This window comes from Myotis davidii, unplaced genomic scaffold, assembly GCF_000327345.1.
Source record: "Myotis davidii unplaced genomic scaffold, ASM32734v1 scaffold374, whole genome shotgun sequence".
NCBI classification, from domain to species: Eukaryota; Metazoa; Chordata; class Mammalia; order Chiroptera; family Vespertilionidae; genus Myotis; species Myotis davidii.
Window position 1 is genome coordinate 256,980 of NW_006287082.1, and position 17,298 is coordinate 274,277.

Sequence of the window (17,298 nt, forward strand, 5' to 3'; positions counted from 1 at the left end):
CCTGTTTATATTTTATGCTAGAGGTTTTTTGTTTTTTTTTAAGGTAAATCATTCTAAATATATATTTAGTCGCACTTGACCTAAAACTGAGAAACTCAGCAGTCCATGTGAGAGGATACTGAAGAGGTCTGGTAGAAATGATGAGGGAGCTTAGGATCTTTCACTCTTTCTTCCTGTCAACCCTCCGTGTCACCACTGGTCAGAGGAGCTGGAAGAGCTCCTGTCTGAAATACAGGGATTTCTCTCCACCAGTCGACAGTATTTTCATACATGGGGCTTCTTTCTTTTCCATATTCTCAGAGTCCCCTTTTTTGTAACGTCTATATTCTCACCTCCATTCCCCAGATTCTGAAAACCTATAACCATGCCCAAGCCCCTACAAAAATAATAATGATTTAAAAAAATGATCATGAGATGTAAACTAAGGTGGTATTGGGTGACTAACCTGCCTTTCCTCTCAGTTGTGTAATATACAGGGAGTGCTCTTTCAAGGCCTTAATTAACACTTGGAAGTGAGTTTTAGCTGCACTACTTATGAGTTATATAATCTTGGGCCCCTTGTATGACCACAGTGAGTCTTAATTCTCTTTAGGTATAAAATAAGGGTTTGAAGCTTTAATAGTTGACCCAATTGTCCCCTTTCTCCTAAACATCCTGAAGCTAAATTATCCATGTGAGGATAAAAATTTTTTTTTAAATTCTTTTTACCCTTAGACTCTAGGATTGGCAGATAACATGTATTTAGCATAGCTTCCTTCAACTTCTCTTGGGTGGACTGCCTGAGTTTCCCAAAGGTAATTCATCTTATTTGGTTCCTCAAAAATTATAATTAAATGTTAAATTAGAGCACAGTACTCTAAACTCTCCAAGCTGTCTGTACTACTCCTTCAGAATTATCACATTTTTTTCAATTACTTGTTCAGTGTCTGTCCTCCCTGCTAGATTATAAGCGTGGTGAGGGTAGGAACCAAGTATGTATTTTTTGCCGCCATATTCCCAGTGCTTAGTGCCTGGTGCATAATAGTTACTCAATACACATTGGATTTTTTTTTTTTTAAAGAATGACTGAATAAATAATTTTATAAATGAAGGGAATGAAAATCTAAAGTTCAATAAGGGTTAATAGATTTAGTTTAAAAATTAAAACATAGTTAACATTGATTGCTTTTATTATTTACAGATCATTAGAAATAATGATCACATTCATGTAGCAGGACTGGGACTCTGGCTGCGTTGATGAAAATCTTAAAGAGACAAGGGCATATTTCTCTCAGTACTTTTAACTTTCTGCCTGACAATGACTGATCTCTGTGGGTCCCAGTGTCACTTGAAGTTCAGAGCACAGTCTCCTTCTGCTTATTCCTCTGCTATCTAAAGGCCAAATTGGTGACATCCTTTGCACCTTTGCGCCCCAGGTAGAACTTTATAGACAGTCCCAGTCCAGTCACTAGCAACCACAGTGATTCGAAGTTAATTTGCCTTCATGACCTATTTATGTCAACTGAGGTCATTAATTCTGCTTTGTGACATGACTTGGGTTGGTAATACGATATTTATCTGACATATGACTTGTCTAAGAAAGTATGTTAATTAATTTTCTAAGCTCTATCATTGTTTTCAAGTTACTATATTGTTATCAAGGAATTATTGATCCTTCACTATTCTAGTAGGTATAACTATGAAACTGTCCTTTTGTTCATTCATTCACAGAGCATCTTTTTTTAAAAAATCCTCAACTGAGGAAATGATTAGAAAGAGAGAGAGAGAAACATTGATGTGAGAGAGAAACATCAATCAGTTGCCTTTCATACACTCCCTGATTAGAACCTTCTGGTGCATGGGACGATGCTCAGCCTACTGAGCCACTCTGGCAGAACCACAGAGCATCTTTTAAGACCTACTATGTTCCAGGCACTATAGGAACCGTGGTAATTATTGTCTAGTTCCTGCCCTCAAAGAGCCCCTGTCTCACTATTTGTGGGGAGTGTGATTGCACAGTTAACTGGCCATTACATACAATGGACGAATGTTAGCCAAGGGGAGCTTAGAATATTCTTGAGCACGTGGGAGGAATACATGACAAGTTTGGGGGAGAAGGCACTTAAAGAAGTAGAATCTGAGGAGCAAGTAAGATTTTTGTCTCTTTATCTTCCAAAATGTGCTCTAAGAGTTTAATCTTCCACTGCCAAGCAGCTCATTAAGGTCATTTCTTTACATAGATAATTACTTTCCTTAAAAAATTTCTGGTATTAGTTGTTGAAACCATGTTTTAATGGACTACTCATTAGTAACTGAATAATAGAGAAGTAGAGAAAGAGGAATTTAAGCTGGGCTTCAATGGAGAAATCTTGTGTTTGTGCTCTACGTCTGTATTAAAAAGTGACAGCCAAATGCATACAGGCATATTTTCTGAAAGAATGAATAGACATATATTTGGAGAGACCTATTTATAGACGTGCTTGAAGATAAAGTTTTAAAGGGAAATCTGGGCCAGTTTTTTTCAAAGCTTTGGTTATCAGTCTTGGGAGGTTGGACTTTATATGGAGGCATTTAGACTTATTGTTGAATAATGAGGTATTACATTCCTAATCCCATCCATGCTACAATGCAAGACCCTTTATCTGCATGTGAGGTCCTTCTTGATTGTTTTAGCTTCACCTTACTAGACTTACAGTGTCATCAACACATTATTTGGTTTCACAATTACAAACCTTCATCTGGGCACTGATGCTTTCCAGCTTGTATATTAAGTATATTAGGAAATTCTTCTTCAATTGTTGTTTTGTGACACCCTTGTGAATATATCTTTGCTCCTGATCTCGCTTCTCATGTCCCATAAAATTTATTTATTTTTCTTTATTTATGATATTAATACAATGCTAGAGGCCCAGTGCACGGAAGTCATGCACAGGTAGGGTCCTTAGGCCTGGCTGGCAATCAGGGCCATACTGTGGGGCGGCCAGCGGGGCAATGGAGGGGGCCCCCACTGGCACCTGCCTTGGCTGACCTGGGGCCTGTGGGCTGGGGGCTGCTCCTGCATTGAGTATCTGCTCCCTGGTTGTCAGTGCACATCATAGCGACTGGTCATTCTGCTGTTCAGTCCATTTGCATATCAGGCTTTTATTATATAGGATTATGTATATGACTTTATTTGCATATATAAATAAATATATTATATAAACAGATTTATATATACATATATTCACACACAGAAACACACACATATATAATATATGTAACACATATATGTTACATATTATATATATTATACACAAAATAGAAGGCCAAGGACTCTCTCTTCTTCCTTTTCCTCCTCCTCTTCTTTCTGTTCTTTTCTCCCTACTCTTCTCCCCCCTTTTCTTTTCCCTGGACTTCTCTCCTGCCCCTCCTTTTCCTTTTTTTTCCTTCCCCTTCTTCTGTTTTGACACCTTGGATATATCTCAGTGCCCGGATTATAGTAAACTCTTTGTATTTCACCTGTATTAATCTGAAGAGCTATGTGATTATGGGAAATTGATGACACCTCTTTGAACCTAATTTTCCTCATTTGTAAAATGAAGATAGAAAGTAAGTTACCCAGCAAGGGCTTGCTGCCTGATGTGCACAGGAGCCAGTACTATGACATCGGCTTTGAGAAAAGAAAAGGCTTTATTGTGAAGTCCGCTGGCAAAGAGTCAGGAGGCAAGCCCCAAATGTGGGTACCCGATTCAGGGTTTGGAGTTTTAGGGGAATTAGGCTATAATGCAGAAGTGCTGGCAGGAGCGGTTTTGATTGGAGAGCTTTGGAACTTGGCCATAAGATAATGTAAGGGGCTTCAGCAGTGGATCTTTCTGGACAACGGGTTCTAGTATTCAAATTCCAGTCACATCCCAGGCCCGTCCTTTGTTTCCATGGGGGGGCGGAGCAAGACTTGGTTCCAGTGCAACTGGAGGTCAAAATTGTCTCTTCTGCTTATGCTTTGGTTGAATGACTTGGGATTTTGGTCTGTTGTCTCTGAAAAGCAACTTAGTATCTTGTTAGAAACAGGTTAGAGCTAGTTTGAGCTGGTTTTGTGGTTGCAAGGACTTCATCCAATTTCTTGGATATTAAGTGAGATTGAACGTGTAGACACTTAGGCTAGTACCTTACCCATAAGATACATCAGGACTGTTTATCTTTTAGTTATCACTAGGATGTTAACTCAATGTAATTTTATAGATGCGGGCCCCTATTTGGTATAATCTTGGAATAGTACTGTAATAAAAAACAAATAAACAAAAAAATACTAGTCCTTTTAGACATATTTCTCAAGGAACCTCACAGGGGACCCAGATCTAATTCACTGCACCTTATAATATCCCCTTTCTTTTGCCTCTTGATTTTTTAAAGCTCACAGACACTTGATAGATACTCTCTCTCCAAACCACCCAAGTGGGAGAAAAATAAGAGGGGATATTAAATGATTTTAGCAGAATGTGGCAGTTGTGTGTGCATGTATATACATCCAGATATATGCATACCTTCACAAGTATTTCATCTTTATTTGATTATGTGATAAAGTGCTCAAAGAACTCAGAAGAGGGAAAACAATTGTAGCTCAGCGTAGCATTTGGCTAGGCATACAGGCAAAGGGAAGGTGTCACAGGAGCAAGAAGCACAATGGGCTGTGCTAAGGGGCAGACTAAAGTATGATCAGATGTGTAAGTGACCCTGTGCTATGCGGGTTTGGAAAACTTGATAAATTAATTCAACACTGCTGTTTAAACGGAACTGTCTCCAGTAGCACTCACCGGGAATATGGTAATGAGTAATCATAACAGAGTACAGAGCATGAGATTAGAACTACCAGATTCTCCTGCTTAGTCAATGTTTTGAGTTTAAAACCGATACAGAAGTCTATGGTATCCTGGTTGCTCAGATGCCATGAACCTTGAGAACACTCAGATCTCTAGGTCTAAACTTTAAAAATTAATTATAAACACCTTCTGCCAGGATGTGAGTGGGATGGGCCTTCAATTTATAAGTGACTCAGCAAACATCAAAGCAGCATAAGGTTTGCATTTGGTCCAATTATTTTTCTTGAAAGACAAAATGCTTTATTCGTATACTTAGATGTGCCAGAAAAATACAGGCTGCAGCAAATAATAAAAAAAAATTATGTCCCAAATGTTTCATTGGCGTATACTTATACTAAAAGTTGTTCTGTTGTTTATCCGAATTAAAATTTAACTGGGCATCCTTTAGGTTGTGTCATCTTACATATACTATATGCTTATTTCACTGATAAAGATAAGAGTCTGTGGTATTGCCTTGCAGGTGTGGCTCAGTGGTTGAGCGTCGACCTATGAACCAGGAGGTCACAGTTGGATTCCCAGTCAGGGCATATGCCAGGGTTGTAGTCTCAATCCCCAGTGGCAAGAGACAGCCAATCAATGATTCTCTCATCATTAGTGTTTCAGTCTCTCCTTCTCCCTTCCTCTCTGAAATGAATAAAGAAGTATATTTTTTTAAAAAAGCTGGGGAAGCCACAGATGGCCTGTTAGGAGCTCTTTCAGGGACCTGGAGGGAGCCACCCCCATCTGTGCACCTGCTATTGACAGATACATAGTGGCTGGCTGGATAAAAACACAGTTCAACCCCCACTATACATACACCAGCTGACTGAAGGCGGGAAAGTCTGTAATGGATGGGAAGGCGTGTTGATGAAAATGCCTAGCTTCTTTTCTCTACTGTCTTTGTTTGTTGGATGTGATTAAATTATTATAATATCTTAATCTGTGTAATATTTTAACAAAAACAAAAAGATCTAGCATAAAAATCTAGTTTTAAATAAACCATTTTTTTCTGAAATTGTTGCCTATTAATCAAAGCTGCTATCTTCAAACAGTTGAATCCCGTGAAAAAAATATACAACTGCATTCAAGTATTCTTCGTCTAAAAGGAGTTTTTTAGAACAGCATGCCTTTTCTTAGCTATAGTTTTGATGTATTATTCAAATACTTGACTTGATAAAGAGGAGATATTAACATGGAATTCTTCAGATTAATACATTTCTTAGGAAAACATTCCAACCTGGAGCATTAGCTTTGAGTGGGGAGTAATTCAATGTCCTCCTGTAATTTCTTATTGTTGGAGGGCTAAAACAATTTTTCCAGGAAGCAGGTCAGAGTAAATGCAGTTTCTCTCTATGTCCTATACTGAGGCTCACCAAATTAGTTTCAAAAACAGCAGCGCAACATTTTGAAAACAGGACATGAGGAGAATGTCAACCACCTACCCTTGATTGAGAAGATACTTAAAACTAGACAAATGCCTTTGTTTTTGCTGTGCTTATTCATGTACTACACTTGTTGATTTTTTTTTGGATAAATTTTCTATATGTAGAAAGGGATTAAATTATTCCTTTAAAAACTGATGGAAAGCCTGTATATAATTAAAGGGGAGATCTGCTATTTTATGACAGGAGGGCAAGAAAGATACCAATTTCATTTCTCTATCTCTAGGCAGGAGGGTAGAAGACAATGGACGTCTCAACATTTTCATTTAAAAAAACTATGCGAGGGGCAAGGCTATCCTTTGAAAAAGCTTTTTCAGAAGCACACAATAGTTCTTCCATAATTTTAAAAAAAATCTTTTTTGTTGTTTTGTTAATCCTCACCAGAGGATATTTTTCCATTGATTTTTAGAGAGAGTGGAACGACAGGGTAGAGACAGGGGGAGAGAAACATCCATGTGTGAGAGAGAGACACATCAATTGGTTGCCTCTGGCACGCACCCCAGGGTTGGGGATCAGCCTGCAACTGAGGTATGTGCTCTTGCCTAGAATTGAACCCAGGATCCTTCGGTCCATGGGTTGATGCTATATCCACTGAGCCAAACTGGCCAGGGCTGTATTTTTATGATTATCATTCACTGTTATGAGAACATTCTTATGATTTGGAGAACTAGTGATTACAAGATATAATTAGGTAGTAGCTGTGAATTAAGATATAATTAGATAGTAGCTGGCATATAGTAGGAACTCGAGAAATGTTTGAAAATATTAATGATTATGCTTCTGTTTCATATATATTTCATAGGAAAATATTTCCACAATTAGAACCTGTTCTCTATTAAAGGGTTGAATAAGTTGTAGACTACTTAGAAATGGAGGGGCGAGGCTAAGAAAGGAAATGATTGAAGAAAAATACATGACTGTACGGTTTTTGTGTCTCTGAATGGGGTACACATGTTGAGGGTAAAAATTGTTCAGGATGATAAAAGGGATTTTTTAGAAAATAGGGGGGGGGAAGTAAAGAGTGAGAAAATGAGAGTGGAGAGGAACACAGGCATCTAATGTGAATTCTTTGTTGTTTCTATTTTATGCATCAAATTATTTTCCGCACTTCCTTATGAAATTTTCTGAAAAATATTTGCATTACTGTGTAATGTGTTATGGAAGAGTGGGATCTATCCTGGGGATTGGCCAAAGTGCTAAATACAGTTAAAAGGTAGAAATTGGGCAAGAAGTGATACCCAATATCCAAGGAGGTCTTACACTCTGAATATCAGGCAATCTCTTTAAATCATTTCCTTGCTCAGAATTCAATGGATGTTCATAACCCACTGTAGTGATTTTTCAAATTAGGTTGAAGGGAGGAGATGCTGTATCAATCATCTGAGACATTTTTCAAAACACATATGGTAACCATGTGTATTTTGGAAAAGGATTCCCATGTGATTCTCCTATTTTCTCCCCAGAGCCTTTGTCCATTTGTGAATGACCGCCCTACGAGATAAAATCAAAACTAGCATAGTAATATGGAACGCTGTCGAGATGTGGTCCGTACGGTTCTGCTCAAGACTTCCTGGTCATCCCTGCTACAGAAGTAGAAAGTGACTACACATTTGGTGTTCAGTCCTTCCCTTTTATTTGCGTTTTCAAATGCTCCTTTCTTTTCTTGGAATATCCCTTCTCAACTCTCTCTCCTGACCAATGCCTATTTATCCTGTAATTATCAGCTCCTTGTTCCTATAATGCTTTGCATCTTACTTGTTATACATGTGATTTGCATGTCTGTTTTTGTCTAGACCATGAGAACTTTCAGGGCTGAGGCTGTCTTTCTATTTTCGTATCATTTGGGGGCATCATAAGGTCAAACATGTAGTAGGTTTATAATAAATGTTAGTTAATATTGACTGAAGAAAGCAAAAGAGCGTGGGGTTGAATGGGTGGTGTTAAAGGAAGATATACTGTGTCTCTGTGCTCATTTTATTTCCAAGAAAGTATATCAGAGATAAATAACCTAAACATATTTGTGAACAGACTCATATGAGATAAATTATCTGATATAAATTTATTTTATTTTCATAGCACAGACGCTAACAGATTGAATTATATTTTCTTCTCTTTTTAAAAGGAAAACAAAATTGCTGTTAAAAATGGCAACCACTTAGCCCTGGCTGGGTGGTTCAGTTGATTGGCGCATCATCCTGTACACGACAGGGTTGCAGGTTTGATTTCCAGTTGGGGCATATATGGAACCAACCACCTAATGTCTTTCTCTCGCACATTGATGTTATTCTCTCTCTCTCCTTTACTGTCTCTCTAAAATCAATGAAAACATTTTTTTTTAATGGCAGCCACTTAGAAACCTATAGTGATGTTGCACATAAGCTGCCAGGCGGCACAGGAGAATGAATCAGCTGGGCACTCAAAGGATATTCAGAAAAGTAGCCTTTATTTGCAGATGCACTAGAGCCATGACTCAGAGGAGTCAGTCTCCAAATACTGAGTGATGAATATGGACCAAGTTTTCTCTTTATTCCCTTTAGTTTCTTTGTCCCCAAAATGTGGATCAGGCTTCCTGACTTTTCGCGGGCTTTGCAGCCCGCCATGAGTTGGGATGGGGGAAGTGAGATTACACTCAGAGGCCTGTCTGGTGCCAGCGCTCCCAACCCCCTCAAGGGGTTGTGCTACTATATGGTTCATGGTTTATGGCCTCTGTAAAATGGGAGTATTCCCGGAAACAGGTTCTACAAGGCAGGCCAGGCATCACAGATAAGAATGGAGTTAATTATCTCTAGCAAGAGTGTGCGTCAGAATGCAGGTTACTGGCACAGATTCAGACAGCTAGCCCCCCAGATATCTTATTTTCCCCTTCAGTGATATAGACCTTACGCCACCTTAGAGAAGACTGCTTGGAAACTTTGAGAATCCACAATCATTTTCTGCCATAAGGAGAACTAACAAATTGATATGTAAATGAAGGGGGCTAAAGGAGCAAGAGAAAATAATTACTGGAATATTATTTTGTATACTATTACGAATGACCCAGTAGGAAAGGAAATGGTATTGGCAAATTAAAATAATTTCATAAAACAAAAACCAGAAACAAACCCCCCAAAACTATCTTGGGGCTATTTTTAAATTAATTTCAAAATTAAAAAAAATACCATCTTGGGGTTATTTATAAATTAAAATATTTTAAAAATGAACTGAAACAAAGAAATAACATGGGAAGGAGAAGGAAGAATTGTGGCTCAATGAAAAGTGAGTCAGTATTGGGGTGGGCCTTTGAGAGGACGGGAGTGAGGCACCGGACTGATGGCCTGGCTTACGGTGTGGAAATGCTACTTCCAGACATGCCATGAGCTTGGAATTAAGACTCTGCCTGTTCTACTCACAGTAACTCTATGGACAGGTCATGAGTAAACTGAAAGAGCCCAAATATTAGCAGTTTTGGTCCGTAATGTTGGTGGAAGGGTCCAAGTTATATTCAGCCCTGGGACAAGAGGCTTTGCATCTCTGAAAACTACACAGTGAGAACCTACTGCTATGGAGTGTCATGGTGTGTTTCTCAGTCACCAGCTGTCTTTTCAGTGGAGAGGATTTTGCTGGACTTTGGTTTTGGTTGTGAATTATGCTCAGGTGACCCGAGATCTGTCAGTAGAGAGCAGAAACTGTATCAGGTTGCTTCAGTGATGTATTTTGGTAGAATGTGCCTGGATATTGCCAGCAGTAGGCAAGAAAATCGGGGTTATGGGCAGCTACTGCTTTCAACAGTGACGCCATGCGGCAAGCCACATTATCAACAGTACCAACCTATGGGACTCTGGTGGATGGACTGAATAATTTGGTCTTCTCTCTGCATATTGACAGTGACCAGGACTTAGTAAGCACTCCCAGGTTCAATGCATCACAGGAAAGATAAGAATAGGAAGAACCAAAATTTATCAAGGATGGTGTCTTAGGTCTTTTAATCGCAATATTATGTAAAATGAGACCTCATTTTGTATCCAAAGTTGATGAAGCAGTGTACAAAGGTTATAGTCATAAATCTTTCACAGCTGTTGCCTGTGAAGTTCGCCCTCTACAACATATTGTTAGCGTAGGCAGCTGGTTAACAAAAGGAAGGGGACAAACAGAACCAGCCAGATTAACTGGGAAAAGACAGTCACTCTGGGTATCAGAGTAGGCAGGAAAGATGCTTTACAATCAACTCCAGGAGTCCACCTTTCTAAAGTGGGGGGGTTGGGAGGTGGGTGTTAGGGATGGGGGGTCAGAGGGGCATGGGGGAGGGTGGAATGCCATGGCAGAGTCCTTTCACAAAGTGGATGTGCACTAAAAGCCCAAATGGTGACCATAGGGGGGAGAGACAGAACTGGGGAAAAGATAGATAGATAAGGATACAAGCCCAGGAATAGCCAGAAGAGATTGGATCGTTTGAAAGAAAGCCTGCTCTCTCCCCAGCCCCAGGAAATACAGGGAAGCGTAACAAAGGCCCCAGTCTCTCTTTAATAGCCGCATGGACAAGAGCACAGTGCTGATCAGTGACCTGGTACCATGGAGCCTTGACCGGGGATGTGCAGATAGGGAATGAGGCAGCCTCGGGTGCAGAGTGATGCAGCTCTAAGCCCTGTCGACCCTCCTGGGCCTGGTGGGCCCCAGCGCAGGCCTGCTACCCTGGAAGCTGGACTTCTTCCGCAGAGCGATGGAGCTGAGTCACCTCGTCTCGGCTGAGCCATCTGGGGTGTTGTCTCTGGGATCAGCAATGTTGACCAGCTTCTGCTGCTGGACTTGCCTGGGAAGTGCCTGGTGGAGTGTGGCAGCCTTTTCAAGGGCACTCTAATAAATCTGGCCACTGTCGCTTAAAATCCTCCTACGCGTGTGTCCCTTAAGGTCTTTTCCTGGGAAACTGTGAAGAACCTATTTCCAGACCCGTCTTCCTCTAGTAACAATATAACAATAGACTGTAAAGTTAAAATCTTGCATAGTTAGCCTATGAATAGGATATATAGCACAGTATAGTGGAATTAATGAAATATATACAATAATCTCTACTGTTCAAGCCAAAATATGTGAAAATGTATTATGTTTATAAATAAGAAATAGATGAAAGCCCTGTAAACAATTACACGTTTTCTTCCCACTATGTTGATTTATAATCTCAATAAACATGATGCCTTGAATAGTCTGAGGACTAAAGGATGGGTATATATAAATTTGAGCTATCTACATTCTTTATTTGAATTATCTACATTCTTTATTCAGAGTGAGAAAATAACAAATCTTTTCGTAGTGTTAATTTCCAATTATCAAGTTTAATGCTCTAATATGTTGGAGAGGCTATATACCTGTGAGATTGTATGGAGCTAAACTGTTGCCAAAAAAAAAAAAAGGTACTCTTCTTGTTATATTCATCAGCTGGAGGAAAGATGATTGGATGTGGAATCTGAAACTTGAGCGCTGGTCCTAGTGCAGTTGATAAGTACTCGTGCACATTCTGGCAGGCCACTTCTACTAGGTTTCAGTTTCTTCCTACGTAAAACGAAGGGGTTGAACCAGAGACTCTCCCAAGGTCTGAGTATGTGGTGTATCTGTTTTCTCCTATTGCACGCATTACTGCGAACTGGCTAATGTCCATTGAGGGTAAGTGCTTTGCTAGTCTCAACAAATATTATTTTGATATATCACATTTCCTCGGAAGAACAATAGTCTTCCATTAAATAAACAGATCATTAAGTGGAGACCAGTTCACCGAACAGAGGCATAATCTATTTGCTGAACGCTGTCAGATGTGAAGAGGTTCTAGAAAAACTAACTGGCCTAACAAATATTTTTATGTAAATCCAAGATTTCATTTATTTGTTCTGTATTGCAATCTTGGCAAACTCCAGGATTATAGACATCAATTCAGGAATTAATGGGCAAAGACATTCTGTTTGTAGAAGACAAAAACAAACAAACAAAAAAGCCCACTCTGTAGGTTGAATTCTTTTGCCTGCCTTACAGATATTTACTTGAATAGGGAGAATCTGATAGACAAAAATAAGAGGTAAATTTGATCCATGACATACCGAGTAATTACTTTTTTCCTTACCATTTCATCTCAGCTCCTCTTCCCAACCAAGTCAATATTATTCATTTAGAATAAATTTTAGTTATTTTTAAAAAATAAGTTTATTAAGCCATTAAAACAGTTTGAAATGTTTTTATTATCTGTTCATCAGCACAATGGTACCACCTCCATTTACTATTTCTTCCATCATGTACTACCTGTGAGGGAACGTAATCACATTTTCAAAAACTACTATTAACTTTATTTAAGAAGCCCAGGGGCATTTAGGAACAAAAAACATATAATATTGGACCTTTGTCAAATTACACAAGAAAGTTAAACTTGAGGATAAGGGTCTTTATTGTGTTTGTTTATTTTTGTTCTTTTTTAAAACAGTGAATTGTGCCTTTCATTATAAAGGAATGCATACTATTGTGGCTTCATATGTAATGTTAATTGGTTATCCATATATGTGTGTATATATACCCACACCAAATGTTATTTGATGTACAGAATCAGAGCTAGTTGGAACTTTCAGATGAAAAGCTTAAGGCCACCCAACTTGAACTAGCAATTACTTCAGCAAATAGCTGGATGCTTTTGTTTAGGGGATGTGCATTTGAGAGTATGCATTTCAGTAAATTTTAAAAACACTTCTTCCATGCCTCCTCCTTACAAAAACAAATGCAGACTTTGGTGTGAACTTGTGAATTTGATTCTCAAGCAAAAACATTTCACATATTATAAGGGATAGCCTATATCTTGAAAGATGGTTCAAATTATATTATATCCCTGACCTGATTCTTTATGGAAAATCTAGTCTCCTGCTTAGTAAAGGAAGCCAGGGATGAATTAATCTGCAACTTTAACTATATCCACCTCTTCAATCGTGTGAGTGGGGGCAGTTTTCTTTTAGCCTTCGAAGTTCTTCCAGCTGGTCTAATAATCAAATAGACATGAGACAGATTAGCAAGAGAAACACAAATTCGACTTTAAAAGCATTTATACCTCTTGTAAACACGGGAGAGACCCAGGAGCACTTGAGTAACTTGCCAAAATGGTAGAAGCTATCACCTTAAATACCACCTTCAGCTAAAGACGAAAGATGGTGTTGGGGGTGGGGAGTCAGTTATGGGGGGTTACCAGGAAAAGCACAGTAAACAGGGGAAAGGTTGTTATGCAGACTTAAGTCCTTGCTTTCTCCCCTGATGAGAGTTTCTAGAGATAAGGTCACCCCCCTTTTCCTGGTACTAGAGAGAAACAACTTACACAGGAAGATTTCCCTTACAAATAGAAATGTCCTTTACGAGGACAAAGGGCCATTTCTAGTTGGTTTTCAGAGTTTCTCCCATGTCCGCTGTTTCTTCCATTTAACCCGCCTAAAATAATTGTTATAGGTGGGTGTTTTTTTTTCCTTTGGCCGGTGTTACAGATGACGAAGTATCAGTTCAACAGTCACTATGCCATTACGCTGAGCACATTCTTGAAGAGCGATGTGGCAGCTTCACTTCACTAACAAATTCAGGTTGCCGGGACCCAGGCTCACTTTTCCTGTGGTGTGATTTCATTATTAACGAGACTGAAAAGATGCTGTATGTCTAGTTATATACTACAGAATATGAAAAAGCCTGTTCTTAAAGAATTTTTAATCTAAAGAATTTATGCTGAAGAGACATACTTTTGGGTGACAGATTCTACTCTCCTATAATCTCCGTGCTTTGTCCACGCATTCCTTTATTCTTCCTTATTATTCAGCTGAGATTTTATACTTTGTCATTGCAACAATCCTGTGTGTGTGTGTGTGTGTGTGTGTGTGTGTATACACATACACATACACTAGAGGCCCGGTGCACAAAAATTTGTTAACTCGGGAGGTTCCCTCAGCCCGGCCTGTGCCCTCTCGCAGTTTGGGACCCCTCGGGGGATGACCACCTGCTGGCTTAGGCCCGCTCCCCGGGGGATTGTGCCTAAGCAGACAGTCAGACATCCCTCTGGCAGCCCGGGAGCCCTTGGGGGATGTCCACTTGCCAGCAGGGAGCAGGCCTAAACTGTAGTCGGACATCCTTAGCGCTGCTGAGGAGGCAGGAGAGGCTCCCACCACCACCACTGTACTGACAGCCGTCAGCCTGGCTTGTGGCTGAGCAGAGCTCCCCATGTGAGAGTGCCCTGACCACCAGGGGGCAGCTCCTGCATTGAGCGTCTGCCCCCTGGTGGTTAGTGTGTGTCATAGTGACGAGTCATTCCCAGTTGTCCTGCTGTTAGGGTCAATTTGCATATTACCCTTTTATTATATAGGATATATTCATTTGTTCTTTTTTCACACCTAGCAAAACTCATTATGCATACGATTAACAGTGCAGGTACCATTGAGGACATGAGTATTACTGAGAACATCTGAGTATTACCAGAGGGCACATGGGAGATCTAATTGGTTTTATTAAGCTATTCAGACATCAGACTGTAACCCATTTAGCAGCTAGAAGGGTATTCTGAGGGACTATATAATATGGAAGGTTTTTATAGGAAGGGCGTGGCCAGTGAGCTGTTAGCAAAAGAAAAGAAAGGATTATTTTCCGGCTGGGACATCTTTTCACTGGAGGACAAGAAGGGGAAGGTTTTTGTCATACAGATTGCCTCCTCTTCCTGTGGAGGCTGAAGAGGACCCACTAGAGAGATTACCTTACTGGTGCCTGACCAGAAAATTCCAGGATGGTTGATTATGTTTCTTAGAAAGGTTAAAATTACAGTTAGACCAGGTATTAAATCTAGGTTTGGTATCATGGGCTTTCAAGCTGACTGCTGCTATTTTGGGCCTGTGGTTTTTCCTCTTGAACAGTACTGTGGATGTAAGAAAGGTCTAAATCTGTAGAGAATTTTCATAAGAGTTTGTTTGAGCCAAAACTGATGACAATTGCCAAGAAGCAATATCCCAAATGCTCCAGAAAATGACAGTTTTGCAGTTTCTTTTATAAATTTGAAATTAAGGAGGGAATGTAAGGAAGATTAAATAAAGGTGGGAGGAAGCAAGGCCAGGATTGGATTACAGAATAGCCAACAAGATTATGTGCTCTCTTGAGGCTGTTCATGCTTTCTTCAAAGGTGCATTAACCTACAAGAACAAGAACAATGGGCAGAGCTTGCTTAAGACAAAAATAAATCTTTTCCTAAAAAAGTTATATGCCTGGGGTATGACTACCCACCATGACCTCCCCGGTTAGGAATTTATGATCCGATCACCCTGTGAGGCCACTTTCCATGGAAGCCCTTTTTCATTGGCAGACCATTATTATTTTGGAATCACTGCATTCACATTTGTTTTTAATGCTGCTTGGTTATTTCCTACATTTTTCTGGCGGGATATCTCTTATGTTCTCTTTTATGGTCAGTGCGTACCTTTTACGCCCTCTTTCAACACCCTAAGCACCGCCTCCTCCTCATCATGTTTAGCAAGTAACATAACCTCCTACAGAAAATGCATCCATTCATCCTGGGCAAACTAAAGATTTACCCACATTTGCATTGATATTTTCCTCCTCCCCCCCCTCCCCTTCCGCCACCAGGAAAACCAAAGAACTTTCACCTTTCTTTAATGATAATTCCTCCTCCAGGGTTCTGGGTCCAATTTCTTCTAACCTTTTCAGGATCCATACATTTTGCTGTACTCTTGTACTCTTTTCTTCTCTCTCTCTCTCTCTCTCTCTCTCTCCCTCCCTCCCTCCCTCCCTCTCCCTCTCTCTCAGTAATCCACACTCAAGGATATTTTTCCCATTGATTTTAGAGAGAGTGGAAGGGAGGGAGAGAAACAGAGAGGGAGAAATATTGATGTGAGAGAGACACATCAATTGGTTGCCTCCTGCATTGGTGAACCCAGGACCCTTCAGTCTGAGAGCCAGTGCTCTAACCACTGAGAAAACTGGCTAGGGCTCCTGTCTCTTTACAATAGGTTCAGCCTCCCTTTTGCAAGAAGCTCTTTCTCATGTTTTAACATGTTCCAGTATCTTACATTTTAAAATAACAAGTCAACTTCACAGGTATCAAACTTACTCCTTCATTATATGACTTCCTTTTTCAGCCAATCATCTCAAAATAATTTTACTATGCTCATTATTTTCTCAGTTTTTACTCTAACTCTCACCCACTATGATTTTGTTTCTATTCCATTTTTTTTAACTGAACAACTTTGGCTGAACTTATAAATGAAGTTGGTAACAGTAGTAGTAGTGTTACTGTTGCAGAAGACCAAAGAAATACCAAGCACGCTTCCTAGAGAAAGGGAGGGACCCCCTTTATTCACACTAGTGGACTCTGGGAATAATTTCCAAAGCAGAGTGAGTAACACGCCGAGGGCTTCACTTTTTATAACCTTCTGGGGTCTTTGTCTTGCAGATATGGTTCCGCCCCCTTTTGTGGGCTTACAGGAAGGCCCCCCCCAGGTGTTGGGGGTCCCCAGGTCATATCTGATGATCTGTCCTGGGGCCAGCGATAATGACCTCCCCTCCCCCCCCCAGGGCAGTGCATTGTTCACAGTTTTTATGGCCTGAAATGGCTTGCAAGACCAGTTTCCTCCCTATTACCAGAGAGAGCCCAAGTCAGAAGGGGCTCTCCCCTCCTTGGCTCTTGTCATGGTCATGAGAAAGAATTCAGATGAGTGACAGAAAGGAGTGTCAAAGCAAAGCAAGCAAGCAAGTTTAGTAAGGAATCAAAGCCAGCAAATATATTAAGAATACACTTGGCTGGTGTAGCTCAGTGGTTGAGTATAGACCTATGAACCAAGAGGTCATGGTTCGATTCCCGCTGGTCAGGGTGCATGCCCAGGTTTCAGGCTCAATCCCTAGTGGGGGGGCATGCAGGAGGCAGCCAGTCAATGATTCTCTCTCATCATTGATGTTTCTATCTCTTGCTCCCTCACCTTCCTCTCTGAAATCAATAAAAATATACTTTTAAAAGTTCTCAAAAACCAAAGTTTAAATAATTTTAAATAACATTTCAATATGCATCT